The sequence below is a fragment of the Piliocolobus tephrosceles genome, chromosome 14 (assembly GCF_002776525.5).
Source record: "Piliocolobus tephrosceles isolate RC106 chromosome 14, ASM277652v3, whole genome shotgun sequence".
Classification (NCBI taxonomy): domain Eukaryota; kingdom Metazoa; phylum Chordata; class Mammalia; order Primates; family Cercopithecidae; genus Piliocolobus; species Piliocolobus tephrosceles.
The window spans coordinates 12068757-12096612 of NC_045447.1; the positions used below are offsets into that span (position 1 = coordinate 12068757).

Below are 27856 nucleotides of genomic sequence, written 5' to 3' on the forward strand. Positions count from 1 at the left end.
TAAAATAAAATAAAATAAAATAAAATAAAATAAAATAAAATAAAATAAAATAAAATAAAATAAATTCACCTCTAGCCAGCTCACACAGATTTGCGGGTCTTATTAGGGAGGGAGCTGAAGCCTCGACGCCTTTAAGGGGCCTAGAAATAAGGTTTTGGTCCAGGTAGCCCTGCCAGGACGTGGTTCAAGATCCTTCCTGGAATCGCCATCATGGCGTATGCTCACTCATCCCCGGAGTGGCTGCCCTGCGCACCCACAGGCTCACTGGAGGGAAGGGAAGAAAGGGCTGCCCAGTATTCCTTTCAATGGGGTCTGGTGGAGAGAGGCATGTGCATCTCTGGGGTGCATGTTACCATGTGTCAAAGCATTTAAAGAACATTGATTAAGGAAGCATTTTTTTATCAGCCTGGCTGATAAAAAAAAAAAAACTCTATTATGGTCATTGACCCCTGCCAGAAGGCTAGTCACTGTATTACGGGGCATGCGCATTATGTAGTGCTTAACAAAAGTAAAATGAAAAAGATGAGGAAAACATTCACCTCCACCTCACTTATTTAATTGGGTCTTTATGGGGCTAAAGCCACGCAGGGGTTAAAAAATGCAAGGCCCATACCCCTGGCCACTGCAAACGTATCCTGACTCTTAAATAGGGCATTCCTTTGGCTAAGACCAGGGGCCACCTTTCTACTACCCAGCCCCAGGCCACTTGGGTGTCCCCGCTTACTGAGACCGAGGCTCGATGGGATTAGCTGCAGAGTGGTAAACAGTGCCTAAACAGGAAAGATTTCTTCCAATTAACAAAAAAATCAATTCTGCCCCACCAGGCTGTAGCTGAACAAAAATAAATTAGGGGGATGAAGGAAAGAGGCTAGAACAACACACTATTGGTGTTTGTGAGCTGGTGTAGCATTTAGGAGAACAAAGTGGAGGCACGGTGGGACCTTGGTGGGTCAGGGCAGTGAGGGGCAGGGTGAACACATTTTAACAGCCAAACTTCTCCTTTCACACATGTGTAAAACCTTTGGAATTTCATCAGAAAAAACTTTATTTCAAAACTGATCTTTGAAGTTTGAAAATAAAAGAAGAAAGGCTATTTCTCAGTAAAGAAAGCAGGTTTTAAAATACTGAAGGGACCAAAGGGAGGTGCTAGCGGGTGGTGGCGGCGCTGACTCTGAGGTCCATACCTCTCCCTGTCTCCCAGTGCTCTGTGCTTCACCGCGTCTGTTTCTCACTTAGACTTTCCCCGATGGGACACCAGACTTCCACCTTGTCTCTCTCATCGTCTTTTGTCCTATCGGGGCCTGGTGGGCCCTTGTCCCAGCCCTGAAAGGTAAGCTGGATGGTATCCTTGATAATCCAGAGAGGAGGGGAGGCCACCTGTGTGTATGTCATGTGTGCACATATGCATGATATGCATGTGAGGCTGTGTGTCACGTGCAAGACCATGCACACGGCATGTATACACACATGTGAGCGTGTACGCACATGTGTCACATAACGCATGCGAGATCGTGTGCATGTATGAGTTATGCACATGTCAGATGGGGCATGGTGAGAAGAAAGAAACCGCAGGAGCCTCATGGGCAAGCAGAGGCCAAGCCTGTGTGATGAACACCTCTTCCATGAAGCAGCCGGTGATACACAGGCCACTGCTGTCGGCAGCAGATTTCTCTACAGTCCACACAGGCAGAAAGAAGTCACTAGGACCTCCAACCTCAGGCATGAAAATAAAACTCCAAACTTAAGAAGGGAGAAGGGGCAAACAGCAACACTCCCAAGTTCTGGGAGTCCCTTCTAACCAGCCAGGCCAAGGTCGGCTCCCAGCCCTCAGCGACTTCCCTGCTTGTGGCTGGACCTTTCACCCCTCCCCTGCTTGCTCACCCAGTTGACAAGTTCATGTGTCCTTGACAATGCACTGGAGTGGACGGGGATGCTCACGGGGAGGTGGCACCTCTGTGGGGTTTTCTGGCAAAAATAGATGCTCACTAAAAACCTGCTGAACTTGAAGAAATAGGGATTTTATCTTCCTCACGTATTTCACAGCTGACAAAGCACTTTCAGCCAGTCTTCTCTTAATTAGTCTTTACCACAATCCCGGGAGGCAGGCATTTTCAGCCCCTCTTGACAGAAGACTGACTTGAAGCTCAAAGAAGGTGAGCGACTTGTCTCGGGGGCAGAGCTAGGACTTGAGTCCAGAGCTTTTAAAAATTAAACCCCATTGTCCTACAGCCACTATCCCCCACCCTGTATTAGCAGGTCACTTATTTCCGAGAAAGAACTAGACTGCAATTTGCAGAAATGGCTGGAAAATAAAGGGCCATGAAGTGCCTAAGCATTTCATTTTTTTTTTTTCTTTCTGGCATCAGTTAGCAATTACCCTTGAACTTCCCTTCCTTCCCCGCTTCCTAAGACATCCCAATTACTTCAGCCAAAAAACCCACCCAAACTCCCAAATCACCCCCACCCCCAACACACACACACACACACACACACACACACACACACACACATCAGCAGGATCAAAGGCATGGGGGAAATGGGCTCTGACAACTCCTTCTTTCCTCTGCCGGGCTCACACACTTTTCTCACTTATTAACTGAGAACAGAGAGGCTGAACAGCTGCCTTGTTATTTCCAGCAACATTTGGGATAGAACCAATTTCCAGTCTGGCCAAACGACCTGAGGCCCTGCCCAATGTGTTGCACTGGCTGCCCCCAAATCACCAAATGGACAGCGCTCTAACAGGGAACACATTTCCCTGGTTCCCAGGCAACCCTGTGGGCCCTCGGAGTCTGCGCACACCTGGAGCTGAGTCCCCAGTGCTGGCCGGGGCTGAGAAGGGAAAGCCTCCCAGGCTCCAAGGCAGGGCCGCGTCTTTACCTTTTGTGTCGCAGATTCAAGCAGAATGACCAGCAAGTAGTTGGGGCTCGGGCCTGGCTGAACAGCCTCCACTTGAACACCAGGAGTTAGGCTGGGTCTATTGTTTAAAACACGCATTCTCCCTGGGAGCCTGCACGTGAGCACATGCTACAGCTGAAGGCATGGAGTCACATTGTTCCTTTTTTCATCTGCTAGGGAAAAAGTAGGTGCATCTGCTGGTGCATGACACAAGGACCCCCTGCCTCCCACACGCACAGGGGCTGCTGGGAATGGGGTTGATGGTATGGTTCAACTTGCACATAACTGGTGAGCGGGGCTAAGGAATGAAACAGTGGGACTTTCATAACCACCAAGCCCGCGGCATTCCAGGTGTCCTCAATCAGGCAACCTGCATGAAATTTACACAGAGACTCGGCAAACAGCTTGGGATCAGTCACACGGCTAACCTAATCGGCTCTTCATATTCCACCTGGCTTTTCATTGCTTACCTGTGACCAGAGGCTGTGGGTTCAGGGGCATCTTTAAAGCTAAATCAGAAAGACAAATAACCCCCCTCCAGATGACATGAGTCCTAGGCACCTGCTGAGGGCCTTTGTGCCTCCTCTCTTCCTGCCTCTGGAAGGTAGTGGGAGGGTCATGTCCCACCACGGAGCTCCCACAGTGCCTCATCCCTCTGTCCAGCTTTTCGGCTCCCCTGTCCCGGAGGGTTTGAACTCCTATTGCTTTGGGAGCTGGAGATAGGGAGATGCAGCCTTGACCATTCCACTGGGCTTGAATCCAGTTCTCACAGAGCCTTGCTGTCTCTGGTCTCCAGGGTCCCTGCTCAGAGCCTGGATGGGCTGCAGCTCTTGGGATCATTTGCTTGAGACCCTCTGCTAAGTACCCCGATCCCTGACCACCTGGAGGTGCAGCAAAGGGCCTAGGCCTTTGAGAGGGTCCCCTCTGTACTGCTTCCCAGCCATTCTTTACAGTGGTGAGCACCTACTGTGGGCTGGGCCAGTTTGCAAACTTTATCTCATTTCATCTTCACTGCAATTCTCTGATGGGGCTTTTTTCATGCCTCCATTTTTGTTTCTACAGCTAAACACACTGAAGCCCAGATGGTGAAGGGCCTGACTCCCTACGGCAGTGGTAGCGTGAAAAGCAAGGCTGGGCACACTCAGCTTGCCAAGCCTCTTCCTCCTCCTCTGACCCCTGCTCTTCTGGTGATGCAGAGATGCCACCTAGGGTGGAGTACGTGACCCTGCTGTCCAGCACAGCCCCAGCCCCAGCCACTCACCGCAGGGCCCAGTCACCATGGGAGAAAGGCCAAACAGTGCCCCTTCCCTGCCTCAATGTGTCCCCTTTGGGACTGGGCGGCATGGCTGGTCTGCACCTGCAGGGCTGCAGGACATCCCTGGGATACAGGGTGTCATTTCTCCTGCTTGATCTGCCTCCCAGAACCCAGCCCTGAGCAAGGAGCAAGTGCCCTTTCAGCCTCCACTGAACCAGCCTGAGCCGGAGTCCCAGCTCTCATTAGCTGTGTGACTGGGCGAGTTGACTGAGCTCTCTGTACCTTGGTTTCTGCATCTGTACACCAGGATAAATTATGTCGACACCTCTTTGGGTTGCTACGAGACTTGAAGAGAGTTTGGGTGAAGCACTCTATAAATGCTAGGTAAGTGTTATTAATTTCCCAAACATGAGAAAATGACCAACGTCTGTTCTGGCACCCCTCCATCTCTATGCCCTCCCCACCAGCCCTATCAAATGCAGTTTCCTGTAAATAATCCTCACATGGGGAGGGAGCAGGGCTGGGGAGGGAGTGCATCCCTGGTCCACAAGGCTGCCATGACATGACAAATAAGCTGCAGGCTGACAATGTCTCCAAGACATATTGGAGTTTACTTTGTCATTTGGGCTTGCCATCTGTGCCACCCCAATGGGGGCTGGCTTCCCAGGCTGCTCTGGGAGCAGGCGGTAAGAGTCCACTAGTCCCCGGACAGATCTGCAAGCTCAGCCGGCCATCCATTAGGCTGCCTAATGAGAGGAAGTGGAGCTTGCCCATCGCCCGCCTGGGAGCCAGACCTTCCTTCCCAGGGAGGGCCAGGGGCTCTGCTCTGCACAGTGCAGGGAGCGGCAGGACTCATCACCTGATGGGCCCTCCCAGGCTTTGGGCACAAGGGAGACTAGACTGTGACATGAACTTGACTGCAGAGCTCTCACAGTTAACTCTGATGCTAGATGTGAGGAGGCCAAGGGCACCTCTCATGGAGTGCTCAGCCTAGGAAATGAGACAGCAACTTAAAACTAAGAGTGAGGAATGAGAAAGCCTACTACAGAATTCTGTAGGAGGCACAATGAAGGTACCCATGGGCCACTGCCTTGATTTGCTGTGTGGCGTTGGGAAAGTCACTTAACCTCTCTGAATCTCAGTTTCTTATTTGTAAAATGGGAAGCGGAGTGGTTTCAAGGATTTAATGAGTTTATATATGAAGGTGACTTAGCTCAATAAACATTGACTATTATTCCTGACACCAAACAGACACAAAAGTCACTTGCTTTTCCATGGTAAGGCCAGTCACGAGAGGACAAAAGCCAGTCTCTCGCTGCAGGTAATGATGTCACAGTCACCCCAGCCTAAGCACACCTGCCCATGGGACTCAGAACATACTGGGCCCAGGCCAGCTCTGTCCAGGTTCAGAAATATTCCTATGCCTCTGGGCAGAAAGGAAGTGGCTAAATACGCTGAAATGAAAGGCTGTCCTTACTCTTAACCATGAAGAATGACTCTCTGCCTTCCTCTGGAAATGAGCCTTAGCAAGGAGGTGCTGTGGGGGGTCACTCTCATCCGAAACCACATTAATGACAGGAAACCAGGGAGGCCAGGCCTGTCTGTCAGATAGCAAACCTGCGAGGAAAAGGGCCTGCGGGTCTCTCCGGCCGTCGCCATCTGCCAGGATGGTTCTGTGGACTGCAATATGTGCCTGCGGCCACCGAGCCTTCTCAACAGAGGGACCAGCACATCCGACTTCTGCAGGTTGTATTTGTATGGGGGCAGGTCGCATCCAGTTGGTGTGTGGGGGCCCCGTGTGCTCTGAGCTCCCACTCACTGCCCAGGGCTCTCTAGGACTGTGTGTTACTGACCAGTCCTGGCCCTGGGCTGGGCACATGGGAGTTTCCTTGGTAACTGCCCAGTGAACGAATGCCCCTTGAGAGACAGGTGCAAGCAGCTGGGCAGCTGACAGGAGCATTGGCAAGTTACGGGATCATGTCCAGCCAGGGAGGCAGCCACTCCCTAAAACCCCTGGCCCTTACTTCTATGCCACGCTGCCTAGCACTCTGCTGTGGGCCCCTGGCATATCACCAGGGAAGATGGGAAGGTTTCAAACAAGCACTTCCAATGATCAAAGTTCTGGGATGAGGCTTGATATGGTTTGGCAGTTTGTCCCCTCCAAATTTCACGTTGACATGTGATTCCCAATGTTGGAGGCAGGGAGCCTGGTGGGAGGTGACTGGATCGGGGGGGCAGATCCCTCATGAATGGTTCAGCACCATTCCCTTGGAGTAAGGGAGTTCTTGCCCCATTAATTCACCGAGATCTGGTTGTTTGAAAGGGCCTGCGACCTCCCCCTTCTCTTTCTCTTGCTCCCGCACTTGCCATGTGATGCACCAGCTTCCCCTTTCCCTTCCGCCATGATTGGAAGCTTCCTGAGGCCCTCACCAGGAGCAGATGCTGGAGCTTCCTGTATAGTCTGCAGAACTGTGAGCCGATTAAACCTCTTTTCTTTATAAATTAGTCTCAGGTATTTCTTTATAGCACAGAAAACGGCCAAACACAAGGCTCTTGAAGTAATTTTTAAAAAGTGAATTAACTGGTGTTTCATGGTGAACCATAAGAATAGAAGAGTCTAGAAGGACAGTCAGCTCCTTTAATAACAAGCTGATTATTTGGCAAACAAAGGCTCTGAGCATGGCTGGACTCGCAGCGTACATGTGGTCTCTCAAGGGGCATTCATTCACTGGGCAGGGAAACATTGAAAGCAGGGCTGGTGCCCGCAGCAGGGGATGAGCTGGTGGAAGGCACTTGAGAGGCATGTGCTCAGGGTGCACAGGGGGCTGTGGTGCTCACAGGACCCCGCAGAGGAGGACGGGAGCTGCCAGGGAGGGCTCTGGGAAGAGCTGGAGACACAGACAGGTCGGAGGCTGGCAGGGGTGTGGTGGGGAACAGGAGGGCTCTCTGTGGTGGAAGAGACGACCACAGCAAAGGTGGAAAACTCCCAGAGGAGAAGCCTCACCTGGCCAGAGCAGAGGGAGGAGGAGGGGCAGCACTCAGAGCCAGGGCCATAAGGGACAGGAGCCCCATGGAACTTAGGGCCAAAAAATGTGAGATGCGACAAAAGGGGAATTCTATTTTGATGAAGAATAAAATACACAATAGACCTTTAACTGTCATAAACCTTCACGGCCTCAGTTACACTGCACAGAAACATACAAAATAAAACCAATGATCAAAATGATACTGACATGAGAAGAACTGTGCAAAACAAAAGCTACCATTCTTTGGTCAAACTGAATGAATGAACGTATATATCTATATGGGGGTATACATACCCATCCATCCTACTTGACCAAAAAACTTTAGTGGTGGGGGTGTGTGTATCTCAAACACCGTGACAGAAAGAAGATGGGTTTTCAAGTATCAATGAAGCATTTAGTAAAACTGATATATATATTAGACTGCAAGGACTAAATACACTGGAAAAAAAATATTATAGAGGTCATATTCTCTGATAATTATGTAATAAAAGTAGAAATTAAGGTTTCAAAAATTACTTAGAAATGTCTTTTCTAACACTTGAGTCAAAGGGATAATCAAAACTGAAATTATGTATTTATAAATAAATATTACATATGAAAGCTACAGAATGCCACCAAAACAATATACAAGAATATTTATATAAACTTAAATACTTTTATTAAAAATCAAAAAATGACAGAAAACAAATGAGGGAACCATTCAAGGGAAGCTATAAAAAAACTAAAATAAATAGAAAGAAAGGTAAAAACAAAAAAACAAAAAAAGAGTGGCTGGGGGTGGTGGCTCATGCCTGTAATCCCAGCCCTTTGGGAGGCTGAGGCAGGTGGGTCACCTGAGGTCAGGAGTTGGAGACCAGCCTGGCCAACATGGTGAAACCCCATCTCTACTAAAAATAGAAAAATTAGCCAGGCGTGGTGGCAGGCACCTGTAGTCCTAGCTACTCAGGAGCCTGAGGCAGGAGAATCACTTGAACCTGGGAGGCGGCGGTTGCAGTGAGCCAAGATGGCGGCATTGCACTCCAGCCTGGGCAACAGAGTGAGATATGGTCTCAAAGAAAAAAAAAAAAAAACAAAGAACTAATACAGATAAAAATTTATTAAATAGTATAAAGCAAAAGTCTAATGGCTTTATAAATTTAAAAAGCAGTTATTTGAAAAGATAAATAAAGCAAATAAATCTCTAGCAAAGTTAACCAAGAAAAAGAGAAAAATAACATTAGGATATATATGACTACAGGTATATCAATTTTAAGATAAATATAAACTCTTACGTAAAATTTTGTAACAATAAACTTTAAAATTTAGATGAAATTTAGGTGAAATGCCTATATTTTCTTTCAAAAAATACAAATGATAAAACTGACTTAAGAAAAAGTAGAAAGCTTGAAAAAAATCACTAATTGTGAAGGAAACTGAAATAGTTGTCCATATCCTCGAAATGCCCCTAGCTTCCAGGTCCACTTAGCTCAGACAGGATATATATATTTTTTCGGTGTTCTTTTTTCCCCAAAATGAACAGCCATTTTAATATTTTAGAAATATTTTTATATTTGAAAAAAACCTAGATCACACAAAAATAAGATTTTGATAAGCAAAAAGCCTAATCTTACTTATATAAATGCCCAAATCCTAACTTAAATAGCAGTGTAGTACTATATTTAAAGAAGAATGCACCGTAATAAAAATTGATTTCAGAAATGTAACAATAACTTTCTAAATGCTAAATCATCAAAACAAAATAATCTGTATCTGTCAATAAGTGAGAAAAAATATTACACTACATTAAAATATTCCAATTTTTTATATGAAATTCAAATTAGTGCCTGAATTTAGTTAAAAAAAAAAAAAAAAACTCTTTGGAAAATAGGAATAGAGAGTATGTCCTTTACCACAATCAAGCCCTCTCTTCCAAATTCCCAAAAAATCCGTCTCAGACTTCACTGTGGGGCCCTAGAAGCATCCCCATTAAAGTCAGGAATCAGGTAAGAATGAAAACTACTGCCACTGCTTTCAATGTTTTAGCCAAAAATACAAAGCAGGAAAAACCAATGGGGTATAAATGTTATGAAAGAGACAAAATGATCTGTATTTGCAGATGATGTTATCTTCCAAGAAAATCCAAGTAAATAAACTAGAAGCTATTGGAAATAACAAGCATACAGAGAGGTGGCCAGCTACCAAAAGAAGATTAAAAAAAAAAAACAGGGCCAGGTGGAGTGGAGGAAGCCCGTAATCCCAGCACTTTGAGAGGCTAAGGTGGGAGGATTGTTTGAGGCCAGAAGTTTGAGACCACCTTGGCCAACACAGTGATAATACCCATCTCTAAAAACGAAAAAAAAAAAAGACCCAACAATATTAAATTAAATATTTAATCACCAATTAAAATAAGATGTGCAATGCAGGCTGGGTGCAGTGGCTCACGCCTGTAATCCCAGCACATTGGGAGGCTGAGGGGGAGAATCACTTGAGGCCAGGAGTTCAAGACCATCCTGGCCAACATGGTGAAACCCTGTCTCTACTAAAAATACAAAAATTAGTCAGGTGTGGCGGTGGGCACCTGTAGTCCCAGCTACTTGGGAGGCTGAGGCAGGAGAATTGCTTGAACCCAGGAGGCGGAGGTTGCAGTGAGCCAAGATCATACTCCAGCCTGGGCGACAGAGTGAGACCCTGTCTCAAAAAGAAACAAAACAAAAACCAAAACTAACATAATGGGCAATGCAACACAATTTAAAACCTAGGAATTATATGAACAGAAAGCAAAGAAAGCTATAATATGTTACTGAATAATATACAAAGACATTTGAATAAATAGTTATATCTCTGAAAGGAAAGATGTGGCATTTTTCTAAATGACCACTCTCCCCAAATTAATTTATAACTTCAATGTTTTTTTCAATCAAAATCCTGAAAGTATTTTCCTTGGAACTTAAAGTGATTCTAAATTTCTATGGGTAAAAAAGTTATTATTACCTGGAACATTCTGAAAAATAACTACAAAGAATAATAAGATAAGAAATTAAAATACATACATTTATAATAATTAAAAGTATGACCTTCCCATTAGAATATGCATTCATCTCAATGGAACACAACACAAGCCACAAAATACATCACAGTAAGAGGTTATTATAAGATTGTTTTCCAAATGAGTTGGTTAAAAAGAGATTATTTAACAAGTGATGCTGGGACAATAATAATTTGGAAAAACATAGACTCTTATCTTGTCACACATCAAAACAAATCACAGCAGAACTTCAGATTTAAATGTTAAAAAAATAAAGGTACTAGAATATACCAGAAAAATGAGAAGGCTTTTCTAAAATGTGATGGCAAAGACACAAAACATAAAGGAAACATGAAATGAAAGTACAAAGCAGAAACCGGAAACAAGCAGTAGTTATGTGAGAGCAAAAGAAGGCCCTGTTGCGTGAGAAGCTCCTGCAACTCCATGAACAAAAGTAAGACTGCAATGGAAGAGACGCTGCGGACAGAACATTCAAAGATCTCAAGGAACACAAGTGGCTCAACACAGGTACCCTTAGCGGTAATCAAAGAAATGTAAATTAACAAGAAAATACCCTCTCACCTTCCAAACTGACAAAATTTTTTTTAGAAAAATTGCCAGTTAGCAAGTCTTGTGTGGAAAACCAAACAAGACAAACCTCTTTCACATATGCAGACGTGTAAACAAATTCAACCATTGCGGGGGACAATTTGTCATCATCTGTCAAAATATTTAAAAATGTGTTTATCTATATATTTATCTAAAGGAATGTTCACCGAAGTAGAACTTTTAGAAATGAAGATAATGTAAAAACCCAGCCACTGAGGACTGGCTAGGTAAAGTACATTGTATCCATAAGAGGGAGGATGATATGACCATTAATCCCAGCCTGAGGACCACCTGACCGAATGACAAGGGACAAGGTGCATGACCAGGTCTCAAAGCAGAACGGACACTCGGAGTGTTAGAAAGGAACAAATTCCTGATACATGCAACAACATGGAAGACTCTCAAAAATGTTATGCTGAGAGACACACAAAGGTACATATTGTATGATTCCATGTATATGACAGCAGTGGGCAGGCAAGTGACTGCCAGGGACTGGTGAGGGGGAGGGAACCGCCGGAAACGGAGGCGAGTGAACTTGCGGGACTCATGGCTATATTCTGTTTCTGGAGGTGGCTGTCATGTAATTTGACATTTGTCAAAAGTCACTGAAATGTGCACATAAAAAGCTTGGATTTTATTACATGTAAATGTATCTCGATAAATCTGACTTAAAAAGAACCCAGAATAGACAATTAGGTAGACATATACTTTTACATGTAAATATATGGCATAGAAAAAGTGTTAAAAGGACATACACTGAAATAGGGTTGTAAGTGATATTTTCTTTCCAATGTTTTCATACATTTTGTAACTTTTCTACAATGAATGTGTAACTTTTATCATTCAGGTAAGAAAAGGTTTGTGTCTGTTTTTTTTAGTTATTAAAAGAGGAAGAAATATCAGTGAACTGCTTGGTCTAGGAACAAACTTTTTACTAGGTTCTTACAGGAAATGATGGGTGGGTCATGCTCAGTTGGAACCTCAGTCCCTCCTGCCCTGAGGCAAAACCTCTCAAGACACCTCTTCCAGCCCCTGCAGGGTGCCTGGCCCTCAACGAGTGTTCAAAGGATTGGTGGAAGGGTAGAGGGACAGGAGGTCCACCCTGTCCAACAGCTTCATTTTGCAGCTAGGCATACTGAGTTCCAGAGAAGGGAATCATGGTCCCATGTTTGGAAATGGTCAAAATGGGGCTTAAACCCCGGAGAGTAGTGCCACTTCCACTGTGCTGGAATACCCATCAAAATCCCTGAGCTCTCCTAAACACCCCAGGAGGACACAAGCTCTTGATGGGTTGAAGATAAAAGTCTGCACAGGGAAAAGCTACAGGCACTATCGGCCAGGGTTTTCTAGACTCTAGGAAGGTGTCTGATGTCTCAGATTCACTGATTTTTTTTCCAGTATAATTACTGACTTTATATTTTTACAGCAAACACTCACTTTTTAAACTCAAAATAGCTTCCTCCAGTGGGTAGTGTCACCATTCCCGAGTATGTGTTCCCACTTCCCTGTAACAGTATGACCATCTGCCCACTGCCGTGTGAAAGGCACGCTGGGGGAAGAGGAGACGTTTCTGCCCTACTCATGCTGGCCAGCTGTAGGCCTTGCCACTATGGCCAGAAGCTTTAAGAGCCACTGGGTGTTTCTTCCAGGTCTCACTCTTCCCTCTACTATAAAAACAGCAAGTTACAGATGGGAGCTGCTCTTGCAGCCTGGGTCCCAGAGTGCAAAGACACGTGGAGCAGGGTTCCAGCCAATCCATGGTCACCAAATTGGAACTTGAGTGACATGGTGATATATGTCACTCAAGTTCCAAGTTCCATGTTACAAAACGGTGATACTGTAAGCCATTGTGATCTGGAGGGGTGTTTGTTACTGGCATGATCACCGAGCAAAGACTGATCAATACGCTGACTTTAGTCCCATTCTGAACAATGATATCCACTGACAAGCTATTATGAATGACATTTTTTAAAAGGCCATCCATGTCTACTCTAAAATCTACCCCACCATGAGTACATGGCTTTGGGAAGCATGCATCAGTCTGAGGGAGGAAGCAGATAGAACCCCAGAAGATACAAAGAACCAGTTCTGATGGGAGGAGCCTCTAGGGCCCTGTGGATAAAATTCAGAAAGGTCTGATTTTCCCCTGAAGAACTGTAAGCTGCATCATCAATTTCATTATTCACTATGCTCATGTGTGTTACTGCTTTAAAAGTACACATCAATTGTAAGACAGATACAAAATTCAGAATTGGGAAAGTACATAGGGACAGTACATCTCAGATTCAAGGGATACAGGGAAGCATGAAAAAATCAAAGTCAAGGAGATGATTATGGGCTAGCTATTTCTCTAAGCAGTTAGCTTCATTATTAAACCCAGCAGCTACTAATTCTTAAAGCAAAACCCACCCTGACCACCTAAATATAAAAGGTCCTTGCTGACTCTACTATATAATTTAGATATTCTGCGTAACAGGTACCATTCAACTATCTAGAACTTTCAGTCAGCTACATCATGCTCTAATCATTAATGGTCCACTTGTTTGGCTCAGGTATATCACATTTGCATATGCAAATCACACCTAAATATTCTGCACTATTAATGTTATCACTAATTACATAATAATAGTTACCAATTTCCACATGGATCAAACTTACAGTTTTGTAGCTATTAGAGAAATTGTGCTTTGTAATTAAGATAATCCTCATTTCCAGATGCTAATTAACTATATAATAATTAGTCCCATTCACTAATGCAAATTACGGATTTTCATCTTTATTGATAAAGGAGTGGCTTCTTATCGGTTAAGAAACGATAGCCCCAGAAATCTTGCAGAGAAATACCTTTCCTCCTCTAAAGGTTAAAAGGTAAATCCATTTTTATCAGTCTCATTTGCGAATGCAAATTAGGTCTGATTAATCAAGTCAAAGATAAATGTGCTAGTCTTATTTTAGGACAGAATGTATCGCTTACTGAGTTCATCTCTTTTCCCCTTATAAAGTACACAGATAAACAGGGTTCACCAAACAGAAGTCTTCCTAGTGAGAGTAAATTCATCGACAGTCAGATGAAAGCTCTGAGATACGCGCCTCTCTCTATTACGCTCTCTTTTGTTTTGCCTTCAAGCCTCACAGAGGAATCTGGAAATAGCTGTGTCTTAATGGTTCAGCCACAATGGGAATGAGTGAGAGGGTTTTGTGAGTAAATACAGAGGAAAAAGGGATAGCCACATTTGCTTGGATTATTAAGTTTTCTGTGCTCCAAACAGAATACAAACTGGCACCTCCCATCGTGACTAATGAGGGCTGCATCGGGAGAACAGAAGGGCTGACAGCCAGCGAGGCCTAGTTGGCAGGCCCCAGCCCAGACCTTGCCGCATTCATCATCCGCTAAACCAATCCACCAATTCCGCACCACCATTTGTCATTAATTATGCTAATCAGCACACCATTACTCTCTGATGACACTGTAGCTGTTATTAGCTAGTTATAGCTTTTCAAAAGCACAACTTATTGTGCATGCACGGGCTGTGCCTGCATTAGCCTACAGGGAAGAAATGTCCAATTGTGAAAAGAAGAAATTTGCTATTATCTTTTTATAACAAACCAATTTAGTAATTAGAAAAGTCTCTGAACTCACGGGTTCTTTTTTTTCCTCCCTTAAAATAATTGAAACAAAAAAAAGTGTACTTTTCAATATTTCTCTGAAAGAGGGAAATACCAAAACAGAGATTTTTTTGCTACACATTTAAAAGTGGGGCCTGGGGAACAACTGTGCGTGTGTGTGAGGGGCTCACGGAGGTTCCTGTTGAGCTTTTTTTTCTTTCTGATTTTGAATTAGCAGGACTACTTTATTACGTATATTTCAGCTACGACGAATGCCTGAAAGATGAAAGCACACCCATGTGACCTTTTACAGTTCACTCATGGCAGAGGGAAGCTGTTCCACATAACGATGCCAGACTGTGCACACCTTACCTAGCAGATGCTTCCACGGGAAGTTCAGCAACAGCCTCCTTTAACCCCTCACAGGCCCCAGTGCCACCGCCAAGGCTGTCAATGCCTCTCAAATGACCTTGGAGAGGTACTTCGGCCTAGTTAGCACATGTCTTGTGCACAGTTTGGGGGAGGAAAAAGGACTGTACTCAGGCTGGCCGAAGAATGGATGCTCTGGAGTCAGCAGCCAGACCCCATTACAGGAGGCCCTTTTCTGAAACACAAGGCTCCATCCAGCAAGGGGCTTGGGTTGACCCTGGAGTGTCTGCAGGACTAACCCTCAGGCATCTGTCCAAACCAGGCATTAATTCCAAGTTGTTGTGTTCAGGCTGGGAGTCTTTACCACTAGTTTTAGAAGCTTAGTCTGTATTAAGAGCTCATTAATATCATCAGAGTAAATGGGCCTATTAAAACATCTTTAAGCAATATCTGAACATAAATCTCCCTAAACTATATTTAATGACTGTACTTAAGATACATTATATGCAAGTCTTAATGAGACATTAGATAGCATTTTGAAGATTAAAATTAGAGAATCCATATAAAGTCTGTCCACTTAATGTAGCCTTAAGCTATACTGATGAAAGCATTACTACCAAATTATTACTGCATTAGAACAAATATTTTTAATCATCTCTGATTTATGCATTCTCTTTTTCATATAATTTTCATTTTCACAAAAATATATTTTGAGTTTACAGAAGAGGGTATGTGAAAGGTTTCAAGTTTCTGAAGTTCTGGAGGTAAAGTGAATACAAAATTGAGTTGGTACTGTACATGTGAGCGTGCTCTAGGCTCTGAGTCACATTTCTTCATGTTCGGTTTAATTAGTCATTCTAGTACTATTAGGAGCCAAATATATTACCTTACTGTGAAATGTCCTTCAAGACCAGAGTAGATACAAAATAGAGTTAACCAAAAATATTCTGAAGACCAGAATGTAGTACAATGTACACGGTACTGTGTGGCACTGGCAGTGCTAACACCTGGGTTTCTAACAGAATCTGTGTTTCAGGTCCCTGTGGAGACCCCAGACTCCCAGAGAGCAACTCTTATCCTGTGCCCAGTGCCCCCACCCCCAGCGGACCCTGCGAGCTCCCTGCCCAGCGCTCTCAGAGCTCCCAGGTCTGCTACTTTCTGTGGCTTGTCTTTGTTTCCCCAGAGCCTGCTCAGAGGCATCAATGCAGGCCTGCTTCCACTCCAGGGCCCCCTGTATGAAGAGCAATCAGTGTTGCTGGTAGAAGTATATTAAAAAAAAAATTTTAAAAAAAGTCTGATTCCCCCAGGGCCAAGGGAATCGAACCCTTTAAACAGACCCAAATCCTCCTCAAATCTGTTCAAACAAGGACGCATTCTCAAGCCTGTGGAATGGCTGATGAGGGGGACCAGAACTATCGGGAGTAAGCAGATGGACCTTGTAGCAATCGAGTGAGTATCATACATGGGATTCGACTCTACTTAAAATAGAAAGATATGTCCCAAGTCTACACAAGTCCTGATAAGACTTAATACATGATGGGCTCTTTCGTAAACAGGTGAACCTTCAGACTATATACATAGAAATATTTTTGTATAGATTTATTACTATATTTAAAATACTGCATATCCAAATAGGATTTCTGATGCAACAGAGAGCTCTCTCCCCCGACCCCTACCCCACTGTGCTCTGGGAAGAGGTCCTCCCAAAGGAAGGAAACTGCATCCACTCCTGCATCAAGGCGACAGCCCCTCAGTCCCATTCTGGAGTGAGTCGGCTGAGTACTTCATATCCCACTAGTAGCTGAGCCATAGAGAGAGCGTTATCTGAGAACCTGGACGAGGATCAGCCTACACAAATGTGACCTAGGGGCACACACCACCTGGACTTGGATCCGACACCAACACAAGGGCCTTGGTGATAAACAGACCCTTTGGAAAATGTTAGAGATGAATTATCATTGACACCTTTTAGACTTTTTTTTGGATACTTTACACTAAAGTGTAACCACCTTTTATAAATGCTATTCAATTATGAAAGACTTTTGGGATTATGTAAATCAAGACAAGTCAACCAGTGACACCTCTCTTAATAGAATGAGATTATCTGGGTTTTTCCTTCTTCAAAGGAGAAAGTAGCACAACTTAAACACGCTGGTCATTAAAAGAAGGCTCCTCCCTTAGCATGTAAAATCTGTAGCTACAAGCCTATTTCCATTTGCTTTTCCCAGATATTCTCTCCCCAAAAGGAACTACTTCATAATACAATTTTGCATTTTTAACTGTATGAATTAGGCATTCTTCATAAATAACAGCTATGTTCTATACACAGAAGTTCCTTTTTATTAGGGACACAGTAATGAACAATGAGCAATGTGTTCTATTATTCTTTGTCAAATCACAAAATGCTACATTAGAATAACTGTGCTGGTCAATGTAATATAGTAGATTAAATTCAACTTCTGTGGAAAAACCACTGTAAAACAGCATGATAAGAAGGCTATAAAAAATTTAATTTTACTCAAAACTCCATCACAAAAAAAATGGTGTGAAAAGTAATTTTGCATAATCAGTACACGCCATCTGGAACAATTAACTGATTTCTATAGAACTATGAGGATCAGTCATATCTGCTTATTAAAGATCAGAAATTATACAAGTAATAAATCCTTGAAAAAACTGAGCGTACTCCCGCCTGTCAACGCTATTTTAACTTCAAATACTGAAGAACGCCTGATAAGGCTGAAAAGAAGAGATTAATATATGCAAATTACATCCAGCATTTAAAATCCCCACAACTGTCTCCGGTTTTCTGTCCCTTATTGCTGCCTTTATGTTTTATTCATACACCAACTCACCTGTCACTTCATAAGCTATAATATTATGGGGGTATTATTAAACAGCATAAAGCCGTGCTTTAATTGGAAAGCTTCATTGCATTTTCCAATTATTTGGAGTAAATTAAAAGCAGATGCACATAGTTTAATAAGGAGTCTAATATCAGTTCCGGGAAATCAAAATTCATTGTCATTACTATGCCGTGATAGTTTTGCAAACTCTACTCAATTTCAGAGGTTTTCAAAAGAAAATCTGTCTATGCAATCTGTTAATTGTCATTCGGTTAATAACTGTTTAAATATCCCAACTACATAGCAGCTTCCTATTAAAAAAAATTAAACTATGGAGTTTATGCAAGCAAACAGATACAGCATGCCACTCCTGGGCTGGGCTGGACTTTTCAGACTTGCTTGTTCACCCTAAAACAATGGGAAGGCTCGGGAAACCCACCCACACGGCAGCTCAGCCCCAGAGCTGGAGGACAAAGAACAGCAATTTTGTACTTCTACAAGCACCAGAGGTTACGGTACCATAAGACAGCTCTTGGTGGAAGGGCGGAAGCCATGTTATAAATTGTATTTTCAGAGGTCTGCTCTGCTCAGCAAAAAAATTAGCTTCCAAAGTTTTAACTGGTCCATCTAAAATAAATCCATTTAATGAGTAAATTAATTGATGCAGGACACAAACACAGAAAAAATTAAAGAAAGCAAATGTTGTGAGCAGTTTGTTTTTAAAAAATTGACCCCTGAAGGGCTATTCCCTTACTAGTTCATGACCCATGAGTGGAGCGCCCCTTAGGCTCTGCAGGGGCCAGCTACTGTGCCCACAAGTGGATTGGACTGCCAGACAAAGGACTATATGCTGAGCCACTACGGATTTAAAGAACCAGACCTTAAAGGTTCCTCTTCATAAGGAATCTTGCCCACAGATGTAGTTACAGTTCCACAGCTACGAGTTGCATATCCATACACATACGTGTAGCTGAAGCATTTACAAATGAAGAGGCATTTACAAGTGAAGAGGCACAGGTATACTCAAACTAGTACACGTAACCTTTTCACTTTTATACTAAGTGGCAGACTTTTTCAAATCCTATGTGTGTAAATTATAATAGGACAAGCAGTAATTGACTTTGAAACTCCACCCACTGCGAGGGCTACAATTAATCTGTTTTTAGCATAAGAACTGCTGCTCTGCAAAGTTCATAACTTGTAGGTTCTTTTTCCCAATCCAATTAAAACCTAAGAGTGTTCCTAAAAGGTGGCTGCACAGAATTTACTCTTCAGTTCCCATTTTTCCCATTTCAAAGGGCGTATCTGCTAACATCCCAATCACCAAAGGGCAAGCCCCTCCAGACCAGAAAGGACACCAAACGCCTGAACACAAGACAGCCTCCTGGCAAAATAACCAGAAACTATGCTCAAAGATGAAGATGAAAGCCATTCTTGTGCAGTGATCCAAAAAACAGCATTTCTTTTTTTCCCCAAAATTACCTGTTTTAATAAAGTAGACATACTGTGCCAACTGAACCATTTAATTATCTGCAAAAATGATGAATCAAAACAATAGTTTGCAAAAATAAATGACTAACCTCTGATTAAAATGTCTGTCCTCATTAAATCCAAAGAAAAGGTATGATATCTTTTTAGAAAATGTAGCCTGAAGAAAGCAGCAGTCCCCCAGCATCTACCGAGACGGGACATCTGAGGATGTTGTCTAATCTACTCTCTCCAGCCCTGAGAAAAGACGGTGTACCCCTGTGGCCTTCGAGCCTCTGGGGGCCGCTGGCCTGGCAGCAAGTGAGCGTGGGGACAGGGGACTTCCAGATGATGTGCTCGGTGGGCGGTGTGATTCTGGAGCAAGGAAAGAAACTTTTTTTTTTTTTTTTTTGGCTAAAATAAGAGGTTCTGGGAGGGGAGTGGTTGGAAAGGAAGGAGCCAAGGCCAAAGAGAAAGAAAAAGAAAGGGAAAGAAGGAAAATAATTTAAAGGGTTGAGTGCCGATATTATCCCTCTCAAACCAGAGCTGACTTGATGAAAAGGAACATGGAAAACTGAGGCTGATTTAAATGTTGAGAAGTTCTCTCTTTAAAATCATTTTACCCAGTAGCAAGATAACATCTCCAGCAATTACATATTTCTGAACCAGAATTGAGGGTTTGCCTTCTATTACGCCAAAAGGTTCCCTGAGCCATGCCAGGTCCCACCATGCATGAGCTCCCTTTGTCCGCTGCACCCTCTCCATCCCCAGGTGGACTTCTAGGTGGGGTCACACTGCAGGGTGAATGAGACCAGTGCTTTCGGTATAACAGGCGGCAATTCCCTGGAATAACAGTATGGCAGATACAGCAGCTCCTGTTTCTGGAGTGCCCACTTGGTACTAGGCACTAGGTATTTCATGTACATTATCTCTAATCCTCAAATTCAGAAGAGAAAATATAATTCAAAATTTTTTAAAAAAAGAAAACAGACTGAAATGTTATATAAACTGTCTAAAGTAATGTAGCTGGAAAGGGTGGAAACAAAAGGGTGAACTGGTTCTAAGACCCAGGTCCTCTCAGAATCAATGAAACATCGAGTGTCATGCAACGTCTCCTGTACGCCAGGCCCTGGGCTGGGCATCAGGCACACACCAGTGAAGGAGACATCATCATCCCACCCTCCAGAACAAACCCTGGACTCCACATGATGCCCAGAGGTGGATCTCCTTTCTTAGAACTTGGAAACCAAGCAAATGGCCAGAGTTTTACAAGAAGTATAAATAGCCAAGGGGTTTCCTGGCCAAAGAAGTTACGTCTTGGGCCTACAAAAGGCACAACCACCTTTGGCAAAATCGGGGTGAGTGAGGGCCGTGTAATTCATGAGCCAAGGACCTTCTCACAGGAGTGAAACTAGCGTTTTGCTACGCAGGGCATATTTCAGGTAAACATACAGTCAATGAAACATAAAGACGGGTGCGTTTATTGCCTCTAGGTAGCAAGCGATTAAGGACTTTTAAGTGTGTCACCAGAAGCAATGCTTAGGGCCACCGAGGCAAGCTTTACCCTCTCATTCAAAATTATGGATGTTGCCTCGCCAGTGGATCATGAGATCGTTCATGCTATAAAACAAGTCAGGCGTAAGGAACTGCTCTCTAACAAAGGATCTCAACCTTGGAGGAGAGTGCTGCATCATTCATTGTCTTAGAGACAATTGTAAGACAAATCTGGGGAATCAGGAGCCTCATTCTCTGGGATAGGTGATAAATATATTCCATCCAAACTCCAGGCTGCAGGACTGAAGATTTTTTTTTTTTTTAAACATAAATGCATTTAGGACCATCACTGGCCATTAATAAAGAGGGAAAAAGCAATTCAGTATTCGGGGCACAAACACCAACTGTGTGACAGGGGATGGATTCAGGTACTCCGTCCAAACAAGACAGGTGGCTTCGTTGTTCTAAAAAAGATCAGAATTTCTTTTGTCCTAATGTCAACAGTTGCATGCATTCGTTCTGACACAAAAGGGGGACCCTCATACTGTGTAAGAGTTGAAAGATAAATCTCATCACCAAAGCTTGTGCGACTGTCCAACTGCTCCCCAACCGCCTATGCCCGTCCTTAGCAGGCCATCAAGAGTTTAAATACCCCAACCCGGAATCCAGTGCCCTGCCACTATTGTCCTAACTCAGAGATGCTTGAGCAAGGGAGCTCGGCAACGCTGCAAGCTGGGGGACACAGAGGGCTGGAAGCAGGCAGGAGTGGAAGCTGGGGCTGGGAATGACTGGCTCACAGGTGAGGGTTATTCTGGAGCACTCACAGGAAATGCTTACAGGCTGTACTGGCTCAGTAACCTTGGGCTTGGGTTTAGGAGAGGATGGCTCTTAGAAGGCCCAGTCTAGAGAACGAAGCTTGCAAGCAGGAAAGGCAGGGCAGCACACAGGTGACTATGAGTTCAAACTAGAGCTCTGCCCATGGGCAGGGTGCGGAGACTCATGAAACAGGAGAGCTAGAGTAGGGGAGAAGAAAACTCGGGGTTCAGGCCCAATAAGTGAAACGATGGGCTTGGGCTGCCCACCATCACTATAGGCTAAGAGAAGACCACCACAAAGAGACATCCCAGTGCCCAGGGTTCCCCCAGACACAGGTTTACAGCAGCAAGGCCAGTGCAGCCCCCACTATGAAGGCAGAGGTTCTTCGAGGTTCCTGGTATATCCCCTTTCCTGGCTGGGAAAGGATCTGAGAAGGGGTTGGGAGGGCAGGGCTGTGGATACCGACAATCACAGCAACACATCAATAGCACTTTCTGTGTCCCAGGCATGGTTCTAAGCCTCACCAGAAGTCACCGTCACCCCCATTTTACAGGTAAGGAGACAAAGGCAGAGAAGGGTTCAGTTCCTTGCCCAAGGTCACTTAACTTTAAGTAAGGAGGCCCTGGGCTCCCCACCTTCACCGTTTTGCCCAACAAGAGTGATGGGAGCCACACTCCCTATTCCTTTTGTCCTTTGGATCTGGCATTGCCATCAGCCAAGTGTCAAAGGCTTCACTCTGATGAGGTCCCAGAGATGATCATCCAGGGGCCCACGTCAGAGTGTAAACAGTGCTGAGGCCCAGTACACTAAGTGAGTCCTAGCACGATTCACTCCGGGTCTGTGTGCCATTTCCAACCTTCGGTTTGATGAGGGGAGGGAAATGGTCACACGCAGCCTGCACTAAAGAAGCGTCCTCGGTACCGTGGTTTCGAGCTCAGTGTCCGCAGTCAAAGAGACCTGGGTCTGAATCTCAGCCCTGCCACGTACCACGGTTGTAACTTTGAGCTGATCACAAGCTCTCAAGACCTCAGTTTCCCCATCTGTAAAATGTTTTCTTGGTAAGGATTTGTTGGGATTAAATAACATAATGCATGGCAAGTGCATATGACACACTTACACAGGGTAAGTAAGAGGAACCGGGGTATTATTCAGTAAATTCATTTAATTAATTCAATCTATTTTAATAAAGCAAAAACTACTTTAGCTCCCTAAATGTGTTTCAAGGAAAGAAGCTGCCTTCATCATTCTCCCTCTCAGCTGAGAATTTATTATTTTGAGAGAGACAGAGGTAGAGAAAGAAACGAAAGGCTAATTTGGTATATGCTGCCTCTAGGCAGGAGTGTCTGGTCACCGCACTACTTCATTCACTCCAGAGTAAATCTCTGAAGCAGCGCTAAGAGCAGGTGAAGGGCTGGGCTCAAGGGGGTTCCCTTGGTCTTCAGCATTTCTCTGGCCAGGTCTATAATTATGCTGTCTCTAAGGAAGGGAATTATCAGGGGGACATGGGGGCATATTTCTGCTGAAAAACTAGACAAAGAAGATAAACATACAGGGAGAAAGGTGTCAGAAAGTTGGTTTTTCTGTGTTCATGTGTTTAAGAACGTTACAGTCAAGGCAGCGTTTGGACAGAATGCCTGTGAAGTCCAGGGCCAGTAAATGCACATTTGCTGGCTACTGTGAGGCCTGGGGCATCTCGAGCTGCTGAACATACAAAGCTCCTTCCCACATAGCTTTAAGTCCCAGGAGGTGGGCATTACCACCTCCACCTTAGACACCAGACAATGCCTGGTGCACAGGAAGCGTCCTATAAGAATGAGCCGGCTATTGCTATGTTCAAATGATCGATGTTGTTACTGCAATTGCTGATATGGAGAGATGTGGAATTTAGATCCAGAAAGGCTGGGTGCTCTGCTGGCCTCACTCAGCCAGTAGGTGGGAGAGACAGGCCTGCATCCAGCTGTTTGGGCACTCGCCCTGCTTCATCCAGCTGCCCTCAGCTGCCTCGACCACAGATTTAACTTTTCCAAGTTAAGAACGGGATGTGGCCCATTAAACCAGTGCCGCCTAAGCTCTGCCATGCTTAAAAACCAAAAAGAGAAGGAAAGCACAGTGGGAAGGTGGCTGCCTATTTAAGAGCACTGAAGTATCTGTCACCTAGTAATATTTTTATTTTTCATGATGACTTAACTGGAAAAAGTCTTAACTTCTTCCTACCCATGGGGCACAGGAAAAGCAGAAATGAAAGCCTAGAGCAGAAATCAGCCCCCCAGGCACTTTTCCTCCAAAAAACCAAAGGTACCTTGGAAGATTTTATAGAAGTCGCAGCCTCACGCTGCCTAGCACTTCTCTCCTTCCTGCCCCCAAGCCATCATTCTGTCACCTTCTTGAGAAAGGGATCGTGGGCTGCTTGCCACGGAAAATAGCCCACTTCTAAGTGGTGATGCGTGACAGAATGTCTCGGCTTCCAGGGGGTACTGAGCTGAGCCATGCCAGAGAGCCTTTTATTGCAAGTTTCTCTGGACTGAGGAAGAAATTTCCTCTGAGCACTCTGAGAAGTAATCTTATATATCAAAATTATATAAGGGAGCACACGGCTAAGAAGATGAAGTCCTTGCTGGACCCAAGCCAGCGTGTCCCATGTGATAATTCTCAACAAATCTTTGGGCTCTTTCTCAGATCACATCCCCACAGGGGAGGTGAATATGGGGAGAAGTGACATTCCTACACTGCTTCCTGGTTTATAAAATGTTCTTACATACCCTAGATCTTCACAACAATCCAGGAAGGAAACGGGCATTACTGCATTGTTTTAAAGGTATGAAAACTAGCATTGCCCAAAGTAGCACTGTGCAGGGTCCTTGTACAGCTCTAGGGGATGCTATTCACATATTCTGTGCAGTGTACAACCTTGGCAACTGCTCACAGCAGCACCGTATGATGGCCAGTACGTGTCAGAGTCAAGATTCTGACCCTGTGCTTCCAACCCCAAATGCCCTGTCAGTTCAGGAGCACAGGACAGGGCAGCTCTCGGTGACTGATGAGTGAATGGAGTGAACAATCTTGCTCTTGTCTTTGCCTTTGTTTACTACAACCTCCTCAATTAAAAAAAAAAAAAAAAAAAGAGAGAGGAGCCTCCATCCTCTCTAAATATAGTCTCTGCCCTCTCAAGGTGCTCACAGGTGAAAACTCTCCAACACAGAGTAGTGTGGGGTAAACCAGGAGACAGCGTCAGCAGCGGGAGGGGAATCAGAAAAGCCTGGTGGAGAGGCAGCTTGGGAACCGCCTTCAGAGCCAGAGCCAGGGACAGAGAGAAGAGGTGGTGAAATCTGAGCTGCTGGAGTGGCAGGGCAAGCATAGCGCAAGACAAAGGCAAGGAGGACGCAGGGAGCGACCCAGGCTGGTGGGACACGAGTGGGGCTGGTTGTTGACAGCCCCAACACCAGGCAGGTGATGTCTGAGGTCTGAATGAACGCAGTCAGGCTGTGGCGGCGCACAAAGGTGTGATCTGAGGAGCAAGGGGCCCAATTTGGAGAGATGAGTCGGCTACCTGAACAACCGGGCTGAGGCTATAGAAAAGCCTGGTCAAGGAAGACAGTCAAGTAAGGGCTGGGCACCAAAGCCTGATACCTGCCAGGCTGCAGCCCAGAAGGCCCAGGCCCCGCCCCATAAGTGAGAATGCAAGTGTGCGAAGAGAGGACCACGCTTAATACTCAGCTCCAGAGGACCTGCTGGGGTGCTGATCCTGACAATGGACTTCATCTGGAATCAGATGACCCAGAGCCCAGCTCAGCATTCTCAGGGTCTATCTCTCTGTGAAGTCCTAGAGGAGGCACTCGCACTACAGAAAACCTCCAGGAGGCAGGAGTTCCCCAAGTGCCCTGTGTGTCTGCCTGCACACGCTGTTCATTAACTTCAGTGACACAGCCACCATGGTGGATGTAGAAAAGCACATCCAATTAGCCAGGCCTACATGAATATTTGCACTCTTAAATCTTTTGCATTTCGAAAGGGTTAAAGCTTATTATTAGCATATAATTTACAGTCCTTTCTCCCAGGAAAGGAATAATGCACAGTAAATGCCACATTCATTTTAATAATACATGTTACAGTCTGTGCCCAACATCTGCACAAAGGTAAAGGAGACAGATTTTTTTGACATGTCCCACTCTGCCATCTAAACACAGGCTTTTTGTTTCTTAAGTGACGGAAGGTTTAATCAAGAAAGCAGGCAATTCATCAATCGAAACAAGGCAGCGTGCGTGCGCCTGACAGCACACACATGGTTGTGTACAGAGCAAACCTGGCCACCTGTCAGCCGCACCTTTTACATCAGGATATACAAATACACCATGTGATCAATTCCCCATCCGTTCCCATTCATTTCTTCTTTTTCTTATTCTATTTTTCTTTATACTTGATTTTGTTGTCAGGGCAAGAGGAGATGGATAGATAAGGGTTCTTATAGGGGATGAGAAAAATGGTTCTTATAGGTGATGATAAAAACGTATCTGCCTTTAAAATGACTTCTTTCCTCCTTGGTTCAAGCACAATTATTATAAATACCTTTTCACTTCATTCAGGAATTTTCCCATATGCTATTATCAGTGGCTGTGCCAAACTGATGTTCCTATCTCAGATCCCGGCCCACCTTCCTATACGCTCACCCACCACCAATTGAGCCAGTTGTCGGGGATTATGAAAATCCTCCGTGGAGCGAAGAACCTCAGGGAAGCCGGGGTTGGAAATGCAATGCCACCCCAAGCCATGAGAACATATTCACTGAAGACAAAGGCCACAGGGACACCTGTGAAAGCAGAAGCTAACACTACTCAGGGGCTTGCACCAGAAGACAGCGGCCCTTTCCCTCCTTGCTGGTTATCAGGAGCACACTCACTCAGCCCACACCCTCACCCCAGCACAGGGAAAAGGAGAACCACAGGCACACCCAGAATGTGGATGCAAATTCTGCAGCATCAAACCATGAACATTACAACATGCCAAACAGTTGTGTCAGCACACCTGACACAGGAGAGAACAGTGCTTCTCAAGTACGCTATTGTTTGAGTCTTTTACCCTTCATTTTCCCAACCCTGCAGTGCTTTCTGATCATTAAAGTATTAAATTTATTTTCAATTTTCCGGGTTTTTTTTTTCCTAATTGAGAGACAGAAATCATGTAATCACTGCAAATGAAAGTAAAATATGTTTGGAATTGTTTGGTATGCTGTAGATGAGTTTTTAAATGATCACATTGTAAGATACACATTTTTTTCATCATAAGATGAAAAGCTGGTGGCAGAAATTTTATCCAATTGGATGAAATATATAAATCATGAATTTCATAATACTGATAATTAAATGTCCATCTTCCAATTTAAATGAGGACTAGATTAAAACTGCATGGAGAAGGCTGATATTCAGAAATCATTAATTATTTTTAATTGCTTTGTGCTTTCCTACTCCAATGTCAGAGCTACATGGCTCACCCACGGTTCTGAGTTACAGATAAAATCCTCCTTCTCTCTGTACAAGGGGCCATGATCCAAACTGACGAGATGATGGACACTGACTTGACCACAACAACATCTTTCCTGGTGTCAAACATCCTGAAAGGGGGGCTGGTATTTTAAAAAGCGAACAGCTGTGGAGGGCAATAAGCTGGCTTTTCCAGTAATCAAAAAGAAAACTGAAAAAAAAAAAAGCTGAAGGCAGAGTGGCCAATACACCCCAGTCTGCCCAGACAGATCCAGGTTAAGGCTTCTGTCCTGGGACAATTGTGTGCCCCCTTCACTTTTATAGTCAGCCTAATGCTGATGGATAAATGAAGATGTCAGTGAGCCAATCTGTCTAGGTCCTAAAGAGGAAAGCAATCCCAGCCCCACAGCTCACTGCACTGTGTGGCTTTGCGGAGTTTCTGCATTGTGGCTCACCCTGCATTCATGGGGTGTTTGAGATTTTTTGGTTTTATTATATGCCAGTTTTAATATGTATTTGCTTAATTTTATTATGTCGGTTTTTTCAAAAGAGAAAAATAAGCTTTCTTTGGTTAAAAACTGTGCACTTGAAGATAGAAATCAGACTATAACAACAAATACAACAAGAGAATAGTATGGTATGGTTTCCCATCCTGTGGTGCCCTGTATGTTAAGCAAAACCTGCCATAAGACAAAAAACCTTCCTAGGTTAGAAAAGCCGCATTGCGCTCTCCTTGGCGGCGCCTATCCTTACAGGAAGCCTCCGGTGCAGCTGTGTGCAGCAGGTTTGGGCAGGGGGTTGGGGAAGATCTGTCTTTCCTGACATTCCCCGAGGTCTCCAGCCCCATAAGGTGCCTGACGCCCACCACAAGAACATTTCTTAAGAAACATCTCACTCAACTTTCAGACATTTTAGGTTCATTTCAAACAAGTAGATGTCTCCCCAATACATGGAGAGAGATATAGATACGCTATTCTTATCAAACTTAGTTA

At 44.4% G+C, this 27856-nt stretch overlaps 1 protein-coding gene across 2 annotated transcripts in view; it reads right to left on the reverse strand.

Annotated features, from left to right (window-relative positions):
* Positions 1-27856, reverse strand: part of MVB12B (multivesicular body subunit 12B) — a 171368-nt gene that overhangs the window by 50451 nt on the left and 93061 nt on the right. The gene's annotated exons all lie outside the window — the stretch shown is intronic.